Consider the following 13,117-nt stretch of genomic DNA (forward strand, 5'->3'; position numbering starts at 1 on the left):
AGGGAAGTGTATGGGACTTAGCACAGGATGGGATGTGGCAGCAGAGTTGTGGATGAGCTCGAGTTTGTGTCTCAGAGATTAGAACAATGGATATTCCAGGAGTGACAAGCATGGGAAATTTGATGAGCAGCTGCCACTTCATGCCAGTTGGCAATCCCTTAAAGGGGAGGTACAGTAGTATAGTGGCTGTGTTACTGGAGTGGACAGAAGTTTGAATGAATGATCTGGGGACTAGAGTTCAAACCCCACCACAGCCATTGAGGAATTTAAATTTGGTTAATTAAATCAGGAACAAGAAGTTACCATTAATAATGGAGATCAAGAAAATATCATAAAAACCCATTTGGTTCACTAATGTATTTTAAGGAATAACATCTGCTCTCTTTAGCTTGCCTTGTTTGTATATGACTCCAGACTCAAACTTGGACAATATCCAGGCTTGGGCTGATAAGTGCTAAGTAACATTCGTGCCACACAAGTGCCAGGCAATGATCATCTCCAACAAGAGAAAATCTAACCATCATCCCTTGACATTCAATGGCATTATCATTGCTGAATTCCCCACTTTCAACATCCGGGAGGTTACCAATGACCAGAAAATGAACTAGACTGGCCATATAAACACCGGTGACGACAAGAGCAGGTCAGAGGCTAGGAATCCTGCAGTGAGTAACTCACCTCCTGATTCACCAAAACCTGTCCACCATCTACAAGGCACAAGTCAGGAGTGCAATGGAATACTCTCCGCTTGGCTGGATGAGTGCAGCTCCAACAACACGCAAGAAGCTTGACACCATCCAGAACAAAGCAGCCTGCTTGACTGGCCCCCATCCACAAACATTCACTCCCTCCACCACCGATGCACAGTAGCAGCAGTGTGTACCACCTACAAGATGCACTGCTGGAACTCACCAAGCCTCCTTAGACAGCACCTTCCAAACCCACGACCGCTACCACCTGGAAGGACAAGGGCAACAGATACACGTGAACACCACTGCCTGGAAGTTCCCCTCCAAGCCACTCACCATCCTGACTTGTAAATATATCACCGTTCCTTCACTATCGCTGAACCAAAATCCTGGAACCCCCTCCCTAACAGCACTGTGGGCGTACCTACACCATGTGGACTGCAGTGATTCAGTCTTCTCAAGGGCAAGTAGGGATGGGCAATAAATGCTAGTTTAGCCAGCGACGCTCACATCCCATGATGAATAATTTTTTTAAAAGTCTTGACTCTTAACTTTTTAAAAATTCATTCACAGGATATGGGCTTCGCTGGCTGGGCCAGCATTTATTGCCCATCCCTAGGTGCCCTTGAGAAGGTGGTGAGCTGCCTTCTTGAAACGCTGCAGTCCGTGTGGTATAGGTACACCCATAGTGCTGTTAGGAAGGGAGTTCCAGGATTTTGACCTAGCGACAGTGAAGGAAGGACGAATTATTTCCAAGTCAGGATGGTGAGTGACTTGGAGGGGAACTTCCAGGTGGTGGTATTCCCATCTATCTGCTGCCTTTGTCCTTCTAGGTGGTAGTGGTCATGGGTTTGGAAGGTACTGTCTAAGAAATCTTAGTGAATTCCTGCAGTGCATCTTGTAGGTGGTACACACTGCTGCTGCTGTGCGTCGGTGGTTGAGGGAGTGAATGTTTGTGGATGTGGTGCCAATCAAGTGGACGGCTTTGTCCTGGACGGTGTCCAGCTTCTTCTGTGTTGTAGGAGCTGCACACATCCAGGCAAGTGGGGATTATTCCATCACATTCCTGACTTGTGTCTTGTAGATGGTGGACAGGCTTTGGGGAGTCAGGAGGTGAGTTAATCGCCACATAATTCCTAGCCTCTGACCTGCTCTTGTAGCCACAGTATTTATATGGCTAGTCCAGCTCAGTTTCTGGTCAATGGGTGTTGATAGTGGGGGATTCAGTGATGGTAATGCCATTGAACATTAAAGGGCGATGGTTGGATTCTCTTGTTGGAGATGGTCATTGCCTGACACTTGTGTGGCGCAAATGTTACTTGCCACTTGTCAGCCCAAGCCTGGATATTGTCCAGGTCTTGCTGCATTTGGACATGGACTGCCCTCTGAAATGGCCTAACAAGCCACTCAGTTGTATCAAAACCACTATGATAAGAATAGAATCAGATGGCACATCCTGCTGACCCTGCAAAATCCTCCTCACCAACACTTGGAGACATGTGTTAAAATTGGGAGAGCTGTCCCCCAGACTACTTCAGGCAGCAACCTGACATCGACATACTCACATAATCATACTGTTCAGCTAATGTCCCAGACTCCCATTACCACATCTGGCAGGACAGATCCATCAGAGTTGGTGGCATATACAGTCAGGAGGGAGTGGCCGGAGAAGTCCCCAACATTGACGCTGGAACTCATTAAGTCTCATGGTATCAGGTCAAACATGGGCAAGAAAACCTCCTGCTGATTACCACCTACCATCCTTCCTCAGCTGATGAATCAGTATTTCTCCATGTTAAATACCACTTGGAAGAAGCACCAAGGTTAGCAAGGGCCTGCTAGGTGAAGAAGCTTCAATGTCCATTGCCAAGAATGGCTCAGTAGCACCCCTACTGACTGAGTCCAGAAGGATATATATGCCAGGCTGGGCTTCTGGCAGGTGGTGAGGGAACACATAAGAGGAAAAACGTACTTGACCTTGTCCTCATAACCTACCTTTCACAGATGCATCTTTACATAACAGTATGTATTGGTAGGAGTGACCATGTGGCGGCACAGTAAACTGAGATTTCCTGTGCTGGCTGTGCAAAAAATTTAGAGGCTGTCGCGGAAAACGGAGTGAACACTCAGACCCAGGAGGTTTGTCTCGGAAGCCTTTATTAAATCGTGATATCACGGAGAGCCCAGCAGCATACAATGGAACTAGCTGACACTCTGAGGAAGCATCAGAGCACACACATATTTATAGTAGAGGTTGTACATATCAAAGAGCTTGAAGGTGATAAGACTGTCTAACTTTCAATGATCAATTACATTGAGAATCATTGTCACACAATTAGTCTATTCTAAGTTTATGACTATACAGGATATTGGGGGAAGCTCACATAGTAATAAAAAGTGAGACAGAGAATAGATAACCATGCTTGACCTTATCTTTAGTGCTAGGGGGTGTACACTCTAGAGAACAGATGACCATTGCTTGATCCTGTCTCCTTGTGTTGGGGGCAGACATCCCAGCCCCGTCTCAAGGACTCCAGGAAGCCTGCCCATGACACTCCCCTTTCTCCCCTCCTGCTCAATTAGCTGGCAGCTGCAGGTGTACCTGCTAGAACAAAAGAGGGAACTGTGCTGTAGTATTCCACTATGGTGCTAACTGTTTAACCCTTAGTTGACCTGTAGATGTATTTTATTCTTCCACAGAGGCCCATGCACTTAAACAAAGTGGTCATGCAAAACAAACAAAAATGCAGAAGGTACATTGCTGAAGACACATTCCATCGCATGACACAATCACTGTGCAAAATGGATAGGTTCAGAACAGATCGAGCAGCTCGACTCTGTATCTGTCAGGCACTGCAGGGCAGCTGCAGAGTAGTATTCCACCACAATTCAGAACCTTATGGTCTGGCATATTCCTCACTCTACCAGTACTATCAAGCCAGGGGACCAAGCCTGATTCAATGAAGCATGCAGGAGAGCATGCCATGAGCAGCACAAGGCTAAATATCAGAGGTCCCAATCTGATGAAGCTACAACACAGAAATACATGCATGTTTACAGTGGAAAAGAATGCTAGAGGCAGAGCTTAACGCTCCCACAACCAACAGATCAGATCAAGGCTGTGTAGTCTTACTACAGTCTGTCGTGTATGGTGGTGGGCAATTAAATAACTAATGAGAGAAGGAGGATCCACAAACAACCTCAACTTCCATGATTGTGGAGCTCAGCATGTGAGTGCAAAAGACAAGGCTGAAGTGATTGCAACCATTTTCAGCAAGAAGTGCCAAGTGGATGACCCATCCTGAGGTCCCCAGCACCACTGGTGCTAGTCTTTAGCCAATTCAATTCACGTCATATCAAGAAATGGCTAATTTCACTGGCAAAATCTATGGGCCCCCTACAAAATCCTGGATGCAGTGCTAAAGATTTGCACCCTGGAACTAGCTGTGCCCCTAGCCAAACTATTCTAGTACAGCTATGACATTGGCATTTACCTGACAAAGTGGAAAATTGCCCAGATATGTCCTGTCCACAAAAAGCCAAAAAAATCAAATCCAAACAATTACCACCTCATTTGTCCATTCACAAACATCAATAAAGCGATGAAAGAGGTCATTGACAGTGCTGTCAAGCAGCACTTACTCACCAATAACCTGCTCACCAATGCTCAGTTTGTGTGCCACCAGGACCACTTGGTTCCAGACCTCGTTATGGCCTTGGTCCAAGTATAAACAAAAGAGCTGAATTCCAGAGCTGAGCTAAGAGTAATTGTCTTTGGTCTCAAGACAGCATTTGACCAAATGTGGCATCAAGCAGCAAAATTGAAATCAATGGGACTCAGGAAAATCTCTACCAGTTGGAGTCATAGCTAGCAGAAGGGAAGATCATTGTGATATTTACAGGTCAATCATCTCAGCCCCAAATACATTGCTGCAGGAATTACTCAGAGTTCCTAGGCCCAAACATCTTCAGCTGCTTTATCAATTACCTTCCTTCCATCATAAGGTCAGAAGCATGGATGTTTGTTGATGATTGCTCAGTATTCAGTCCCATTCACAAGTCCCTCAGATGCTGAAGCAGTCCGTGGCTGCCTGAAGCTAGATCGGGTCAACATTCAAGTTTGAGTCGATAAATAGCAAGCGACATTCAAGCTACATAAGTGCCAGAAAATGACCATCTTCAACAAGAGGTCTAGCCACCTCCACAAAGTGTTCAACGCATTACAATCATTGAATCTCCCATCATCAGCATCCATGGCATGTCACAATTGACCAGATACTTAACTGGACCAGCTATATAAATACAAGAGGAGGTTAAAGGTTGAAAATTCTGTAGCGAATGACTCATCTCTTGACTCCCCAAAGCTTGTCCGCCATCTACCAGGCTGGGTCGGCAAGCTGGTCAACGTACTGAAGACCTAGAGGACATAGTGCAAGAAATGTCTTAGGCGCCAGCCCCCAGTACAAGAAGGGAAAGAATTCCTTATACGCACAGGGTAAGAGGCGCTATGACAGAAAGCAGAGTGGTTATGGTGGACAGACAAAGCCTATGTTTCAGAAAAAGGCTAAGACCACAAAGAAGATTGTGTTGAGACTGGAGTGTGTGGAGCCCAATTGTTGATCAAAGAGAATGCTGGCCGTCAAGAGGTGCAAGCACTATGAGCTGGGTGGAGACAAGGATAGGAAGGGCCAAGTCATCCAGTTCTAAGCTGCATTCTGTGTGTTTTTTGAAGTACACATTCACAACAAAATTAATTAATATTAAAAAAAGAAATCTACCAGGCACAAATCAAGAGTTTGATGGAATACTGTACACTTGCCTGACTAAATCTCAACATCATTCAGGATAAAGCAGCCCACCTTATTGCATGCCCCGTTCCCATCTATCACCTTAAACGTTCACTCCCTCCACGACTAGCGCACCATGTCGGCAGCGTGTACCACTGCAGCAACTTGCCAAGGCACTGGAGCAAAGAAAATCAGGGATGCATTCCAATGGAGTTGGAGGAATAACACTGAGATCTCAGAGGGCTGTGGGAGATTACAGATATTGGGATACAGTGTTAGACAGTAGGATTTTTGGGAATTCTTCCTTCTATCTACTTAACTCTCTTGCTCACAGATGTTCATTCCTGCCACCCTATTGCCTTGCCCCTATCCTGTCCTGTCCTGTTCATTCTGGCTCACAAGTAAACTAAAAATAAAATGACCTTTTAGGGCCTCTTCTGGGCCTAACTATTATTCCCAGCAGGTTTGGCTTGGCAGGGAAGCCACTGCTTCTACACTTCCTTAAGCCTCAAGTTAAAGTCACAGACCAGGCCCTGGCGATGATGCCAGTGCAGATCTCCTTGCCATCTGCAATTTAAAATTGGAGCCATGCAGGTCGGGCAGACAGTGGGAAAGTCCCCCACTCCATATTTTAAAATTGAGGCCTTAGTGCATTTGTAAAATGAAAACCCTTGCTGTAATCTTTGCATTCTGAGTGTTCCTGTAGCAGCTGGTGATCCCGCAATGTCAGGAACATTAATATCAGTGTTTGTCTTTGGGTGGATTACAGTTTACTGGAAAATGGAAGGACCGATGCAGAGAGCAGTGGCAGCTGGGATACTGAACAAATTAGACAGATATTTGATCGACCAGGGAGTCAAGGGTTATGGGTTGGGGGGGGGAGGGGCGCAGGCAGGAAAGTGGAGTTAAGTCCACAATCAGATCAGCCATGATTTTATTCAATAGAGGAGAGGGTTGGATGTGACTATTAATGCAGGGACAGGGGTTGTTCAACTGAAGCTCTTCAATGAGCTGCTGCTGATGAACTCTGGTAGCTGATGGACCCCTCCTGAAGCTTCACCATCCTGTCACCAGTGTCTTCTCCCTCACTGTACTGAAGACTCTTGTCCCTCACTGTACTGAAGACTCTTGTCCAGTGATGACTGCACCTATTGGCTTGTTGCAGAAGCTACCCACTACATTACAGGATACGCTCTCTGGGCAGTATTGCAGGAAACAATCTGACCTGTCAAGGCAGCAGAATTGTTGCTTGAAGACTCCAATGATCTGCTCAATGAGAACTCTTTTGACACATGGATTTGACTGTGGTGTACTTTGGCTGCAAAATATGGGCCCCTAAGGAGCCAAGTGTGTGGGTTATGGCTCTTGGCCTCAAGTAGCCAATCTCTCATTTGCTGTGCAGGGTCAAAGAGTGGGGGTTGGAGGACTGGCACAGGATAAAAGCATGATGGCAGCTTCTAGGAATGACACAGACCTGCCTGATGCGCTGCAGATGATCACATGTTAGCTGCACATTTAATGAATGGGAGTTATAGCGATTCATGAAGGCAGCAGATGTGAAAGAGTCAGCAGGGTGATGTGGGAACAGTCAACGAGGTCCGGAACTTTGGTGCAACCTGTGTGAACCCCAGAGCTCTATCCAGCTACTTTCAGATATCAATAGGCAAAGCGGTGAAGGAGTTTGCTCTAAAAGCAAGGCATCAGTCACTTAAAGTGAGCACGAACTGCAGACTATCTGATGTTACAGATATCCCCCATGGAATCTGGAATGAGCTAGGGAAAATGAGTTTGAGGGCTGCAGTAACCTTGGCTGTAACTAATTGCAGGAGGTGACACAATCCTGTGACAACCTCTCAAGAAAAGCAGAGCCTCCTCACACACAGCTCCTCAGGTAGCCGTAGGTAAGTTGCTCTGAGCATCTACACACTGTTGGGAAAGTAAAGGTTCCTGTCTCCTTTTTTCTGTTCTCTTTGCAGTTGCAGTCCTTGTTTGCTCCTTAAGTTAGCAAAAATCGCAATATAAAAATAAGTAAAAATGCCTTCCAGCGTTTTATCAGACAGCAGCTCTGAAGCCTTTCAAATAGTGATAGAAATGGCTGCACTCTTGCTTGTATCACTTTTGGTTTGTGGGTTGGGTGAGGAACTGATGGCAGGAATGACTGTGGGAGTTCTGATGTGGTAATGTGACCCCGATTTGCTCACTTTCATCAAGCTCCCCACCTGGTTCCGGCGGAAGTTGTGACCACTTAAACTGAAGACAGCCCAGAAATCAGAATGAGCAACCAGCGGTAATGAGCAGTTCTGTTTTCCATGTGATTTCTCTCTCACTCCCATCCCATTCACCCTCAGTCTCCTGCCCTGGCTTTCAGGGCCGGGCATGGCAGCTTGTGACTGCCACCCATTCAAGGGTAGATGATCTGTGTCTCACCTGCAGCCTCCAACCTGACTGTCCATTCCAACCTATCTTTTCTCTGTCTATCTCTCTATTTCGACAGTTACTGCTACGGTTAATACCACTTTGAAATTTGGAGGTAGGTTTTACTTGGTGCTGTGGAGACAATTGTGCTCCCAAACTGAGAATCAACAGGAATTGAGCCTAGTGCCTCATCTATATCTTTGGCATTGAGCTGCCATCTGTCATGTCTCCACGGGAGGATAAATCAATTTCAGGCCCCCTGCCTCAGGTGAGTTTGGGGAGTGGAGGTGAAGGTTTTGAAGTAGGCAATGGGGGAGGGATGGGGGTCTGATTGCTGCCACTGTGAGTCAGGGGAAGATTTCTGCTTCTGGCTCCACAGAAAGGTTTAAAAAATTATCTTTTTAAAAACAAATAAACTTATGTTTAGTTGGCAGCCACTGAAGAACCCCGAGCTCACTGGATTATCGTTGACTAATTTTGTAGAGGGGTCTTTTAAGAAGGGTCCGGCCACTCATTAATATAGACAAGGGGATTGATGCTTGTTCCAGGTGGGTGTATGCGAACAATTCACATTGAAAAAAACTAAGGTACAATTAGCAGTGGCCTAACACCTTTGCAGATTGGGCCCAATGTCCCAGTGCTAAATTGGTACAAGTCATGTCCATTCTACCCCTGAAACATGGGCATAATGCACGCCTATTTCTACCTCTTCCTACACACTCGCGTTCCTCCTGACTGTGGGTAGTAAATACCCATTGTACTGTCTTTTAATCAAACTCATTCTGCCTCAGGCCCTGAAGCTGTGGTACTCCACATCTCCTTCAGTCTATTCTCCCCCTGTCTTCCACATGCTTTTAAAAGCAAAGCTTGACATTACCAAATCACAAATATTTTTCAATTTACAGAACCAGGCTTATGTGGGATATAATCTGTGAATAAATGTGATCCTGGAGGTATCACATGACTTGCTCCAGCCATTAGTCAGCTAACACATCCTTCCATCCTTGTGACACACTGCCTTCCTATGCCAATTGGAAAGCAAAAAGGTTCATTACCCAATTGGACGATGTTTGACTGTCAGCCAAACAGCCTTTTCTTTCCTCCTATTTTTATACCTGGTAAAAAGAGAAATGTTCAAAGAAAATGACAGGAAAGTCTTTTTTAATGACCTGATGATTTTTCTCCAGGGTTGCACACAGCTGTGTCCTGGAGATTGATCTTCAATTCCTAGAGATTCCAGGCCAATCCTGGAGGCTGGCAATCCTAGTGGGATAACTTTGATAAATTCAAAAAAGAACCCTGTCCCTTTAAACAACAGTAAAATGCCTGGACTACATAATAAATCGTTTTACCATTACACTGAGGGAATCGATGAGCTGAATCAGCATTGCCCAGGAAATTTAATCTACTTGGCCTGGTGCCTAAGCCCCTGAGGGACCTCTCGTGTTTCACTAATGAATCCTTCGGGCCATGAATAATTCAGTAAAATCTGCTTATGCACTGGGTAATGGGTTGACTGGAGATGGGGGAGGGGGAAGAGAAGCCAGTCAGTGTCAGCCACTGACAAAAGGGCTGTTGACAGCTTCAACAACCCCCAGCAAAAGTCAAACAAAATTCCCTGCCAACACTGAGAACCGTAATTTAACAAATGTTTAATTTTGAGTATTAATTTAATTTCCTTTTGCGTCCATTTGCACTAGTGCTTAGGTTGGAGGGAGTTGGGAGAGACTGCTGCTAGGCCTGGCCATTATGGCCTCTAAGGGTATGTGTAGATGAATTGAATTCCTTCTGAATTCCTGGCTGACCCTGTACAGGGCCCCTCCACCGTTTCTAATTCTCATCATACATGTGGAATAATTCACATTAATATACTGAGATATAATTAACAATAAGGCTAACCACAAACCTTAACTGTAAAAATCATAACAGTCACCATCACCTAAAAGCTTCACTGTTAAAACCGGCAGCAAAAAGCGAAAACCATTAACCATTTGCACAGTTACTGGTTACAGCGTCAAGACGGCACCGAGCACGACTCCTCGTAGCAGACGTAATGTACAAGAACGCTCCACTCCGGTTAATTAACGTGTATGGCCCGGCACAAGGGGCTGAGCGGCTGGAGGTTTTTCAGCAGCTCCCACTGCTGCTGGCGACCTCCAGGCCGGTCATTCTGGGCGGGGACTTCAACTGCATCATCGATGCGGCTGGACGATCCGGCAGGGCCGGAAGCAGATTGGACGCTACGTCCAGATCCCTGATGGAAACAGTTAAGGATGCCAAGCTGCACGACGTCTTCAGCAACCCTGCAGACGGAGCGCAGCGTAGATACACCTGGTCGCGGCCAGACGGGTCCATTCGTTCCAGGATAGACTTCCTGTTTGTGTCCCGTGCATTCACAGTCAGATCCACCGACGTCAAGCCGGTGTTCTTCTCTGACCACTGCCTCCTACTGGCGGACTGCCACTTGGAGGAAGACCTGAGGGTGGGCAGGGGGGCATGGAAGCTAAATGTGCAACTGCTGACCCCAGAGAACATTGAGGAGCTCAAGAGGGATTACAAAGGTTGGAGAACCGTGAAACCCCTCTTTGAGTCCCTGACACACTGGTGGGAAGTGATCAAGGGAAGCATCAAGAGGTTTTTCATCCGCAAAGGCACCCAGAAAGCTAGAAAGGAACAGAGGGAAATGTCCCGACTCCAGGAAAAGATGCAGAATCTGCTCCGGCTGCAGTCGATGGGGGTCGATGTCAAGGAGGAGCTCCAAGAGGTGAAGGGCCAGCAAGCCTCGCACTTTGCCTCGGAGGCCTCCAAGATCATCTTCCGTTCCAGAGTCCGCTCCGTGGAGCAGGATGAGACGTGCTCACGTTTCTTCTTCCAAAAGGTACACAGAGAGCGCTCTGTGATCAGCAGCCTGAAGGAAGAAGACGGCTCAGTAAAGTCATCACGGTCCGACATTCTGAGGATCAGCAAATCCTTTTATGCCGGATTGTATGACGTGAAGCCCACGGACAGCACGGCCTCCCAGTCCTTCCTGTCCTCTATCACGGAGGTCTTAGACCACAGTACGCGGGAGAGCCTAGACAAACCGCTAACTCCTGACGAACTGACTAAGGCCCTCGAGTCCTTCGAGAAGAGTAAAACTCCCGGAAGCGACGGCTTGCCGGCGGAGTTGTATTCGGCTCTGTGGGACTTGATCGGCCCAGACCTGCTAGAAGTGTACGAGAGTATGCTCCTGGCCGGCAGCATGTCAGAATCCATGAGGAAAGGCATCATCACCCTCATCTACAAGCACAAGGGGGAAAGGGAGGAAATTAGAAATTGGCGACCCATTTCACTGTTGAATGTGGACTATAAGATTCTGTCCAAGGTCATCGCCAACCGGGTCAAATCCGCTCTGGAATTGGTGATTCACCCTGACCAGACCTGCTCTGTGCCAGGCAGGAAGATCTCTGACAGCCTGGCGCTGCTCAGGGATACGATTGCCTATGTACAGGACAGGGGTGTGGATACCTGCCTCATCAGCTTGGATCAGGAGAAGGCCTTTGACAGAATATCGCACACCTACATGGGGGATGTGCTCTCCAAAATGGGGTTTGGGGAGGGAATTCGAAATTGGATCCAACTGCTCTACACTAACATCAGTAGCGCAGTCTCAATCAATGGGTGGGAAACAGATAGCTTTCCGATTAAATCTGGAGTCAGGCAGGGCTGCCCTCTCTCGCCTGTCCTTTTCGTGTGCTGCATAGAACCCTTTGCCGAGTCCATCAGGAAGGATCCGGGCATAAGAGGAGTGACGATCCCAGGCAGTGGAGGCACTCAGGTAAAAGCCTCCCTGTACATGGACGACGTCGCCGTCTTCTGCTCGGATCCGCTGTCGGTGCGCAGACTGATGCACATCTGCGACCAGTTCGAACTGGCCTCGGGAGCCAAGGTAAATCGTGGGAAGAGCGAGGCCATGTTCTTTGGGAACTGGGCTGACCGATCCTTTGTCCCCTTCACTGTCAGGGCTGACGGCCTGAAGGTGCTGGGGATATGGTTCGGAGGGACCGGGGCATGCGTTAGAAACTGGAAGGAGCGAGTGGCTATGGTGAAAAGGAAACTGGGCATGTGGGAGCGACGCTCCCTCTCCATTGCGGGTAAGAACCTGGTCATCAGGTGTGAGGTACTCTCGCTGTTGCTGTACGTGGCGCAGGTCTGGCCCATTCCAGACTCCTGCGCGATGGCGATCACTCGAGCCATCTTCCGCTTTATCTGGAGGTCGAAAATGGATCGTGTCCGCAGGGACGCGATGTACAAGCCTCTAGATAAAGGGGGAAAAAACGTGCCCAACATCGCCCTCATACTGATGGCCACCTTTGTGTGTGGCTGCATCAAGCGGTGCGTAGACCCTCAGTACGCAAACACCAAGTGTCACTACGTGCTGAGGTTCTACCTGTCCCCGGTGTTGCGAAGGATGGGTCTGGCCACGCTGCCGCGGAACGCTCCAAGTAGTTGGACCGTGCCGTACCACCTGTCCCTGGTGGAAAAATTGATGCAGAAAAACACCTTTGACCACAAGTCCATCAGGCAGTGGTCAGCACGTAACGTCCTAGAGGCCCTGAGGGATAAGGAGAGGGTGGACCCTGTGGGATGGTTCCCCGAGCAGACTGTCAAAGTCATTTGGCAGAATGCCTCATCGCCAGAACTTTCCAACAAGCACCAAGACGTAGCTTGGCTGGTGGTGAGAAAGGCCCTCCCCGTCAGATCCTTCCTACACACCAGGAAGCTCACCCCCTCTGCACGTTGCCCTCGAGGTGGCTGTGGTGGGGAAGAGACCGTTGTCCACCTCCTTGTGGATTGTGCCTTTGCAAAGAAAGTCTGGAGAGAGATGCAGTGGTTGCTGTCGAGGTTCATCCCGAGCAGTTCTGTGACACAGGACTCTGTGCTCTACGGGCTATTCCCAGGGACACACACCGAGACAAACATCAACTGCAGCTGGAGGATCATCAACTCGGTGAAAGAGGCGCTTTGGTCTGCCCGAAACTTGTTGGTCTTCCAGCACAAAGAGTTGTCCCCGACCGATTGTTGCGGACTGGCACAATCCAAAGTCCAGGACTACGTGCTGAGGGACGCACTAAAGCTTGGGGCAGCTGCCGCAAAGGCGCAATGGGGAAGGGTCGCTGTCTAAGACCTTTCTACCACAGCGCACCGAGAGACTGGGAACTGTTTAGAGCCCCTCGGGCTGTACAG

The 13,117-nt window shown here is 48.0% G+C and overlaps 1 protein-coding gene and 1 pseudogene across 1 annotated transcript in view; one reads left to right on the forward strand and one right to left on the reverse strand.

Annotated features, from left to right (window-relative positions):
- The window catches only part of mapk8ip2 (mitogen-activated protein kinase 8 interacting protein 2), a 70,061-nt gene that overhangs the window by 27,736 nt on the left and 29,208 nt on the right, over positions 1 to 13,117 (reverse strand). The window lies entirely within an intron of this gene.
- Positions 3,434 to 5,396, forward strand: LOC144687153 (large ribosomal subunit protein eL42-like; annotated as a pseudogene).

This window comes from Cetorhinus maximus, chromosome 12 (assembly GCF_964194155.1).
Source record: "Cetorhinus maximus chromosome 12, sCetMax3.hap1.1, whole genome shotgun sequence".
Classification (NCBI taxonomy): Eukaryota; Metazoa; Chordata; class Chondrichthyes; order Lamniformes; family Cetorhinidae; genus Cetorhinus; species Cetorhinus maximus.